The sequence below is a fragment of the Triticum urartu genome, chromosome 7A (genome assembly GCF_056163025.1).
Source record: "Triticum urartu cultivar PI428250 chromosome 7A, HENAU_Tu73, whole genome shotgun sequence".
Taxonomy (NCBI): Eukaryota; Viridiplantae; Streptophyta; class Magnoliopsida; order Poales; family Poaceae; genus Triticum; species Triticum urartu.
Genome location: NC_141879.1, coordinates 116855159 through 116866329, shown reverse-complemented (window position 1 = coordinate 116866329; position 11171 = coordinate 116855159).

The window sequence follows — 11171 nt, the reverse complement described above, 5'->3', positions numbered from 1 at the left end:
TACTGTCTACAAAGCTCGACTTGTTGCGAAAAGTTTTCGACAAGTTCAAGGAGTTGACTACGATGAGACCTTCTCACCCGTTGCGATGCTTAAGTCCGTCCGAATCATGTTAGCTATTGCCGCATTTATGATTATGAAATTTGGCAAATGGATGTAAAGACTGCATTCCTGCATGGATTTCTGGAAGAAGAGTTGTATATGATGCAACCTGAAGGTTTTATCGATCCAAAAGGTTCTAACAAAGTGTGCAAGCTCCAGCGATCCATTTATGGACTGGTGCAAGCCTCTCGAAGTTGGAATAAATGTTTTGATAGTGTGATCAAAGCATATGGTTTTATACAGACTTTTGGAGAAGCCTGTATTTACAAGAAAGTGAGTGGGAGCTCTGTAGCATTTCTAATATTATATGTGGATGACATATTGTTGATTGGAAATGATATAGAATTTCTGGATAGCATAAAAGGATACTTGAATAAGAGTTTTTCAATTAAAGACCTCGGTGAAGCTGCTTACATATTGGGCATCAAGATCTATAGAGATAGATCAAGACGCTTAATTGGACTTTCAGAAAGCACATACCTTGACAAAGTTTTGAAGAAGTTCAAAATGGATCAGGCAAAGAAAGGGTTCTTGCCTGTGTTACAAGGTGTGAAGTTGAGTAAGACTCAATGCCTGACCACTGCAGAAGATAGAGAGAAAATGAAAGATGTTCCCTATGCTTTAGCCATAGGCTCTATCATGTATGCAATGCTGTGTGCCATACCTGATGTGTGCCTTGCTATTAGTTTAGCAGGGAGGTACCAAAGTAATGCAGGAGTGGATCATTGGACAGCGGTCAAGAACATCCTGAAGTACCTGAAAAGGACCAAGGATATGTTTCTTGTTTATGGAGGTGACAAAGAGCTCATCGTAAATGGTTACGTTGATGCAAGATTTGACACTTATCCGGACGAATCTAAATCGCAAACCAGATATGTGTTTATATTGAACGGTGGAGCTATCAGTTGGAGCAGTTCTAAACAGAGCATCGTGGCGGGATCTACATGTGAAGCGGAGTACATTGCTGCTTCGGAAGCAGCAAATGAAGGAGTCTGGATGAAGGAGTTCATATCCGATCTAGGTGTCATAACTAGTGCATCGGGTCCAATGAAAATCTTTTGTGACAATACTGGTACAATTGCCTTGGCAAAGGAATTCAGATTTCAGAAGAGAACCAAGCACATCAAAAGACGCTTCAACTCCATCCGGGATCAAGTCCAGGTGGAAGACATAGAGATTTGCAAGATACATACGGATCTGAATGTTGCAGACCCATTGACTAAGCCTCTTCCACGAGCAAAACATGATCAGCACCAAGGCTCCATGGGTGTTAGAATCATTACTGTGTAATCTAGATTATTGACTCTAGTGCAAGTGGGAGACTGAAGGAAATATGCCCTAGAGGCAATAATAAAGTTATTATTTATTTCCTCATATCATGATAAATGTTTATTATTCATGCTAGAATTGTATTAACCGGAAACATGATACATGTGTGAATACATAGACAAACAGAGTGTCACTATATGCCTCTACTTGACTAGCTCGTTAATCAAAGATGGTTATGTTTCATAGCCATAGACATGAGTTATCATTTGAATAACGGGATCACATCATTAGGAGAATGATGTGATTGACTTGACCCATTCCGTTAGCTTAGCACTTGATCGTTTAGTATGTTGCTATTGCTTTCTTCATGACTTATACATGTTCCTATGACTATGAGATTATGCAACTCCCATTTACCGGAGGAACACTTTGTGTGCTACCAAATGTCACAACGTAACTGGGTGATTATAAAGGTGCTCCACAAGTGTCTCCGAAGGTACTTGTTGAGTTGGCATATTTCGAGATTAGGATTTGTCACTCCAATTGTCGGAGATGTATCTCTGGGCCCACTCGGTAATGCACATCACTATAAGCCTTGCAAGCATTGTAACTAATGAGTTAGTTGCGAGATGATGTATTACAGAACGAGTAAAGAGACTTGCTGGTAACGAGATTGAACTAGGTATTGAGATACCAACGATCAAATCTCGGGCAAGTAACATACCGATGACAAAGGGAACAACGTATGTTGTTATGCGGTTTGACCGATAAAGATCTTCATAGAATATGTGGGAGCCAATATGAGCATCCAGTTTCCGCTATTGGTTATTGACCAGAGACGTGTAGGGTCCGCACGCTTAAAGTTCGGTGACGATCGGTATTATGAGTTTTTGTGTTTTGATGCACTGAAGGTAGTTCGGAGTCCCGGATATGATCACGGACATGAAGAGGAGTCTTGAAATGGTCGAGACGTAAAGATCGATATATTGGACGACTATGTTCGCACACCGGAAAGGTTCCGGAAGGTTTCAGACATATACCGGAGTTCCAGGGGGTTACCGGAACCCCCCGGGGGGCTTAATGGGCCTACATGGGCCTTGGTGGAAATAGAGGGCAGCAAGGGGAGTGTGGGGCGCGTCCCCCAAGGCCCAAACCGAATTGGTTTAGGGCAAGGGGGTCGGTCCCCTCTTTCCTTCTCCTCCTCTCCCTTTCCTTTCCCCTCTCCTACTCCTACTAGGAAAAGGAGGAGTCCTACTCCTAGTGGGAGTAGGACTCCCCCTCTTGGCGCGCCTCTCTCTGGCCATCCGCCTCCTCCCCCTTGCTCCTTTATATACGGGGGCAGGGGGCACCCCATAGACACAACAATTGATCATTGATCTCTTAGCCGTGTGCAGTGCCCCCTCCAGCATAATCCACCTCGATCATATCGTAGTGGTGCTTAGGCGAAGCCCTGCGTCGGCAGCATCATCATCACCGTCACCACGCCGTCGTGCTGACGAAACTCTGCTGTGAAGCTTTGCTGGATCGGAGCTCGCGGGACGTCATCGAGTTGAGCGTGTGTAGAACTCGGAGGTGCCATGCGTTCGGTACTTGGATCGGTCGGATCGTGAAGACGTATGACTACATCAATTGCGTTGTGCTAATGCTTCCGCATTCGGTCTACGATGGTACGTGGACACACTCTCCCCTCTCGTTGCTATGCATCACCATGATCCTGTGTGTGCGTAGGAATTTTTTTGAAATTACTACGTTCCCAACACAAACCGCATAACAACATACGTTGTTCCCTTTGTTATCGGTATGTTACTTGCCCGAGATTTGATCGTCGGTATCATCATACCAAGTTCAATCTCATCACTGGCAAGTCTCTTTACTCGTACCGTAATGTATCATCTTGTGACTAACTCATTAGTCACATTGCTTGCAAGGCTCATAGTGATGTGCATTACCGAGAGGGCCCAGAGATACCTCTCCGATACACGGAGTGATAAATCCTAATCTTGATCTATGCCAACTCAACAAACACCATCAGAGACACCTGTAGAGCATCTTTATAATCACCCAGTTACGTTGTGACATTTGATAGCATAGAAGGTGTTCCTCCGGTATTCGGGAGTTACATAATCTCATAGTCTGAGGAACATGTATAAGTCATGAAGAAAGCAATAGCAGAAAAATTAAACGATCATTATGCTAAGCTAATAGATGGGTCTTATCCATCACGTCATTCTCCAATGATGTGATCCCGTTCATCAAATGACAACACATGTCTATGGCTAGGAAACTTTACCATCTTTGATTAACGAGCTAGTCAAGTAGAGGCATACTAGGGACACTCTGTTTGTCTATGTATTCACACATGTACTAAGTTTCTGGTTAATACAATTCTAGCATGAATAATAAACATTAACATGATATAAGGAAATATAAATAACAACTTTATTATTTCCTCTAGGGCATATTTCCTTCAGACTCCCACTTGCACTAGAGTCAATAATCTAGATTACATAGTGATGATTCTAACACCCATGGAGTCTTGGTGTTGATCATGTTTTGCTTGTGAGAGAGGCTTAGTTAACGGGTCTGCAACATTCAGATCCATATGTATCTTGCAAATCCCTATATCTCCCTCCTTGACTTCATCGCAGATGGAATTGAAGTGTCTCTTGATGTGCTTGGTTCTTTTGTGAAATCTGGATTCCTTTGCCAAGGCAATTGCACCAGTATTGTCACAAAAGATTTTCATTGGACCCGGTGCACTAGGTATTACACCTAGATCGGATATGAACTCCTTCATCCAGACTCCTTCATTTGCTGCTTCCGAAGCAGCTATGTACTCCACTTCACATGTAGATCCCGCCACGACGCTCTGCTTAGAACTGCACCAACTGATAGCTCCACCATTCAATAAAAGTACGTATCCGGTTTGTAACTTAGAGTCATTCGGATCGGTGTCAAAGCTTGCATCAACGTAACCGTTTACGACGAGCTCTTTGTCACCTCCATAAACGAGAAAATATCCTTAGTCCTTCTCAGGTATTTCAGGATGTTCTTGACCACTGTCCAGTGATCCACTCCTGGAGTACGTTGATACCTCCCTGCTAAACTAATAGCAAGGCATACATCAGGTCCGGTACACAACATTGCATACATGATAAAACCTATGGCTAAGACATAGGGAATGACTTTCATTTTCTCTCTATCTTCTGGAGTGGTCGAGCATTGAGTCTGACTCAACTTCACACCTTGTAACACAGGCAAGAACCCTTTCTTTGACTGATCCATTTTGAACTTCTTCAAAACTTTATCAAGGTATGTGCTTTGTGAAAGTCCAATTAAGCGTCTTGATCTATCTCTATAGATCTTGATGCCCAATATATAAGCAGCTTTACCGAGGTCTTTCATTGAAAAATTCTTATTCAAGTATCCTTTTATGCTATTCAGAAATTCAGTATCATTTCCGATCAACAATATGTCATCCACATATAATATCAGAAATGCTACGGAGCTCCCACTCACTTTCTTGTAAATACAGACTTCTCCAAAAGTCTGTATAAAACCATATGCTTTGATCACACTATCAAAACATATATTCCAACTTCGAGAGGCTTGCACCAGTCTATAAATGGATCGTTAGAGCTTGCACACTTTGTTAGCACCTTTTGGATCGACAAAACCTTCTGGTTGCATCATATACAACTCTTCTTTGAGATATCCATTAAGGAATGCAGTTTTGACATCCATTTGCCAAATTTCATATTCATAAAATGCGGCAATTGCTAACATGATCCGGACAGACTCAAGCATCACTACGGGTGAGAAGGTCTCATCGTAGTCAACTCCTTGAACTTTTCGAAAACCTTTTGCAACAAGCCATGCTTTGTAGACAGTAACATTACCGTCAGTGTCAATCTTCTTCTTAAAGATCCATTTATTCTCTATTTCTTGCGAATCATCGGGCAAGTCAACCAAAGTCCATACTTTGTTCTCATACATGGATCCCATCTCAGATTTCATGGCCTCAAGCCATTTTGTGGAATCTGGGCTCATCATCGCTTCCTCATAGTTCGTAGGTTCATCATGGTCAAGTAACATGACCTCCAGAACAGGATTACCGTATCACTCTGGTGCGGATCTTACTCTGGTTGACCTACGAGGTTCCGTAGTAACTTGATCAGAAGTTTCATGATCATCATCATTAGCTTCCTCACTAATTGGTGTAGGAATCACTAAAACTGATTTCTGTGATGAACTACTTTCCAATAAGGGAGAAGGTACAGTTACCTCATCAAGTTCTACTTTCCTCCCACTCACTTCTTTCGAGAGAAACTCCTTCTCTAGAAAGGATCCATTGTTAGCAACGAATATCTTGCCTTTGGATATGTGATAGAAGGTGTACCCAACAGTCTCCTTTGGGTATCCTATGAAGACACATTTCTCCGATTTGGGTTCGAGTTTATCAGGTTGAAGATTTTTCACATAAGCATCGCAGCCCCAAACTTTAAGAAACGACAACTTGGGTTTCTTGTCAAACCATAGTTCATATGGTGTCGTCTCAACGGAATTCGATGGTGCCCTATTTAACGTGAATGCAGCCGTATCTAAAGCATAACCCCAAAATGATAGTGGTAAATTAGTAAGAGACATCATAGATCGCACCATATCTAATAAAGTACGGTTACGGCGTTTGGACACACCATTACGTTGTGGTGTTCCAGGTGGCGTGAGTTGCGAAACTATTTTGCATTGTTTCAAATGAAGACCAAACTCATAACTCAAGTATTCACCTCCACGATCAGATCGTAGAAATTTTATTTTCTTGTTACGATGATTTTCCACTTCACTCTGAAATTCTTTGAACTTTTAAAATGTTTTAGACTTATGTTTCATCAAGTAGATATACCCATATCTTCTCAAATCATCTGTAAATGTCAGAAAATAATGATACCCGCCGCGAGTATCAACACTCATCGGACCACATACATCAGTATGTATTATTTGTAATAAGTCTGTTGCTCGCTCCATTGTTCTGGAGAACGGAGTCTTAGTCATCTTGCCCATGAGGCATGGTTCGCAAGCATCAAGTGATTCATAATCAAGTGATTCCAAAAGCCCTCAGCATGGAGTTTCTTCATGCACTTTACACCAATATGACCTAAAAGGCAATGCAAAAAATTAGTTGCACTATCAGTATTAAACTTATATCTTTTGGCTTCAATACTATGAATATGTGTATCACTACTATCGAGATTCAATAGAAATAGACCACTCATTAAGGGTGCATGACAATAAAAGATATTACTCATATAAAAAGAGCAACCATTATTCTCTGATTTAAATGAATAACCGTCTCGCATCAAACAAGATCCAGATATAATGTTCATGCTTAATGCTGGCACCAAATAACAATTATTCAGGTCTAATACTAATCCCAAAGGTACATGTAGAGGTAGCGTGCCGACGGCGATCACATCGACTTTGGAACCATTTCCCATGCACATCGTCACCTCGTCCTTAGCCAATCTTCGCTTAATCCGTAGCCCTGGTTTCGAGTTGCAAATATGAGCAATAGAACCAGTATCAAATACCCAAATGCTACTACGAGCATTAGTAAGGTACACATCAATAACATGTATATCAAATATACCTTTCACTTTGCCATCCTTCTTATCCGCCAAACACTTGGGGCAGTTCCGCTTCCAGTGACCAGTCTCTTTGCAGTAGAAGCACTCAGTCTTAGTCTTAGGTCTAGACTTGGGTTTCTTCACTTGAGAAGCAACTTGCTTGCCGTTCTTCTTGAAGTTCCCCTTCTTCCCTTTGCCCTTCTTCTTGAAACTAGTGGTCTTGTTGACCATCAACACTTGATGCTCCTTCTTGATTTCTACCTCCGCAGCTTTTAGCATTGTGAAGAGCTCGGGTATTGTCTTATCCATCCCTTGCATATTATAGTTCATCACGAAGCTTTTGTAGCTTGGTGGCAGTGATTGAAGAACTCTATCAATGACACTATCATCAGGAAGATTAACTCCCAGTTGAGTCAAGTGGTTGTGGTACCCAGACATTCTGAGTGTATATGTTCACTGACAGAACTATTCTCCTCCATCTTGCATCTATAGAACTTATTGGAGACTTCATATCTCTCAATTCGGGCATTTGCTTGAAATATTAACTTCAACTTCTGGAACATCTCATATGCTCCATGACGTTCAAAACGTCGTTGAAGTCCCGATTCTAAGCCGTAAAGCATGGCACACTGAACTATCGAGTAGTCATCAGTTTTGCTCTGCCAGACGTTCATAACATCTGGTGTTGCTCCTGCAGCGGGCTTTGCACCAAGCGGTGCTTCTAGGACGTAATTCTTCTGTGCAGCAATGAGGATAATCCTCAAGTTACGGACCCAGTCTGTGTAGTTTCTACCATCATCTTTTGACTTAGATTTCTCTAGGAACGCATTAAAATTCAAAGGAACAGTAGCACGGGCCGTTTATGTACAACAACATAGACATGCAAAATACTATCAGGTACTAAGTTCATGATAAATTAAAGTTCAATTAATCATATTACTTAAGAACTCCCACTTAGATAGACATCTCTCTAGTAATCTAAATGATCACGTGATCCATATCAACTAAACCATGTCTGATCATCACGTGAGATGGAGTAGTTTTCAATGGTTAACATCACTATGTTGATCATATCTGCTATATGATTCACGCTCGACCTTTTGGTCTCAGTGTTCCAAGGCCATACCTGCATATGCTAGGCTCGTCAAGTTTAACCCGAGTATTATGCATGTGCAAAACTGGCTTGCACCCGTTGTATGTGAACGTAGAGCTTATCACACCCGATCATCACGTGGTGTCTCGGCACAATGAATTGTAGCAATGTAGCAATGGTGCATACTCTTATGATGCTACCGATGTACTAAGAAAAATAAGATGCATAAAGGATAAACATCACATGCAATCAAAATAAGTGATATGATATGGCCATCATCATCTTGTGCCTTTGATCTCCGTCTCCAAAGCACCGTCATGATCACCATCGTCACTGGCTTCACACCTTGATCTCCATTGTAGCATCGTTGTCGTCTTGCCAACTATTGCTTCTATGACTATCGCTACCGCTTAGTGATAAAGTAAATCAATTACATGGCGATTGCATTTCATACAATAAAGTGACAACCATATGGCTCCTGCCAGTTGCCGATAACTGTTACAAAACATGATCATCTCATACAAAAATTTATATCATCACGTCTTGACCATATCACATCACAACATGCCCTACAAAAACAATCTAGACGTCCTCTACTTTGTTGTTGCAAGTTTTACGTGGCTGCTACGGGCTTCTAGCAAGAACCGTTCTTACCTACGCATCAAAACCACAACGATTTTTCGTCAAGTGTGATGTTTTAACCTTCAACAAGGACCGGGCGTAGTCAAACTCGATTCAACTAATGCTGGAGAAACAGACACCCACTAGCCACCTATGTGCGAAGCACGTCGGTAGAACCAATCTCATGAACGTGGTCATGTAATGTCGGTCTGGGCCACTTCATCCAACAATACCGCCGAATCAAAGTAAGACATTGTTCGTAAGCAGTATGACTATTATCGCCCACAACTCTTTGTGTTCTACTCGTGCATATAACATCTACGCATAGACCTGACTCTGATGCCACTGTTGGGGAACGCAATATTTCAAAAAAATTCCTACAATCACGCAGGATCTATCTAGGAGATGCATAGCAACGAGAGGGGAGAGTGTGTCCACGTACCCTCGTAGACAGAAAGCGGAAGCGTTTAGTAACGTGGTTGATGTAGTCGAACGTCTTCACAGTCCAGCCGATCCAAGTATCGAACGCATGGCACCTCCGCGATCAGCACGCGTTTAGCTCGGTGACGTCCCTCATACTATTTATCCAGCTGAGGCCAAGGGAGAGTTCTGTCAGTACGATGGCGTGGTGATGGTGATGACGAAGTTACCAACGCAGGGCTTCGCCTAATCACTATAATGATATGATCGAGGTGTGTAACTGTGGAGGGGGGCACCGCACATGGCTAAAAGATCAACTTGTGTGTTCTAGGGTGCCCCTGCCCCTGTATATAAAGGAGGGAGGGGGAGGCCGGCCGACCCTAGGGGCGTGCCCAAGGAGAGGGAGTCCTATTAGGACTACTATGAAGGAAATATGCCCTAGAGGCAATAATAAAGTTGTTATTTATATTTCCTTATATCATGATAAATGTTTATTATTCATGCTAGAATTGTATTAACCGGAAACTTAGTACATGTGTGAATACATAGACAAACAGAGTGTCACTAGTTTGCCTCTACTTGACTAGCTCGTTCAATCAATGATGGTTATGTTTCCTAACCATAGACATGAGTTGTCATTTGATTAACGGGATCACATCATTAGAGAATGATGTGATTGACTTGACCCATTCTATTAGCTTAGCATTTGATCGTTTAGTATATTACTATTGCTTTCTTCATGACTTATACATGTTCCTATGACTATGAGACCATGCAACTCCCGAATACCGGAGGGACACTTTGTTTGCTACCAAATGTCACAACGTAACTGGGTGATTATAAAGGTGCTCTACAGGTGTCTCCAATGGTGTTTGTTGAGTTGGCATGGATCAAGCACTACAAAGAAAGACACATCCGTGACATTTTGGGCCGAACGAAAAAATTTCTGTCATACATATGACACTTCTATGACGATAATTGTGACAAAACCCGGTATCATCATAGATGTGGTGGGCTCCTACTTCTATGACAAAAAATCATGACAGAAAATGGGCTTTTCGTCCTGGGGGGCCGGAGACGAAGCTGCATGACATTCTTTGGGACATCCATGACAGAAAAAACCGTGGTAGAAGCGAGGGGGAGGAAAATTCAGGGAATTCCCGGTTACGGTGGGAGGTCGGGGGCCGAGCGATGCGCACTTCTCTCGTACACGTACACGCGTGTGTGCGAGGCGTTGGCTCTAACTGAAGCCGAGCAATGCGTTGGTATAAGTGCATCTAGTGCCCCTTAGTGATTTTGGTGTATTGAAGACTTATAGGTTAAGGGACTAATGTGTGTGTGAGTGTACACAGGTCTATAAGTCTATGAGGAGTTTGATATTTACAGGAAAAGTCGACCCCTAAAAATGAATATCTTCGACTGAAGATTTTGGTATTTCTGAAGACTTTTATGAAGACTTTGAAAGTGAAGAAATTGGTGTGTCCGTGAAGACTTGATATTCATGCGAGAAATATGAAGCTTGAAGACTTTCGTTTTCATAGTTTTGTTTTTCTCTTTCTTGAGTCATGGGAAACACCGTACTGTTAAAGGGGGTCAAGGAAATACTAAGGAAAAATTTCCATGTGATGCTCAACTCAAAATCCTACACCTACCAATCCCTTCGAGTGAAGCCATTGAAAATCTCATACAGTTCAGTCAATTTCTTCAGTGACAGAGACGAAGTTCTTCTGGTCTCTGAGGAATTTGTCCTGACTGAGGAGTTAGGAATTCGCCAGTGCGGATTGCCTACACAGTGAGGAACATGATAGCCCTGAGGATTTTGGTACTCAAAATTCCGACCGTTGTTGTGCTATGCGCCAGCTGTTCCAAAATATCTATCCACCTAACGGTCATATCATTGAAGGGCATTTATGTCTTATCATGTCGGGCTGCTCCCTAGGCTATAAATAGCCGCCCCCTACAACCACTAGCTGGTTGAGGCTGCTCCGAGAGAAACTGACACTTGTCATTTGAGAGCAACCCATCCTCCAAGGACTTTGAGCGAA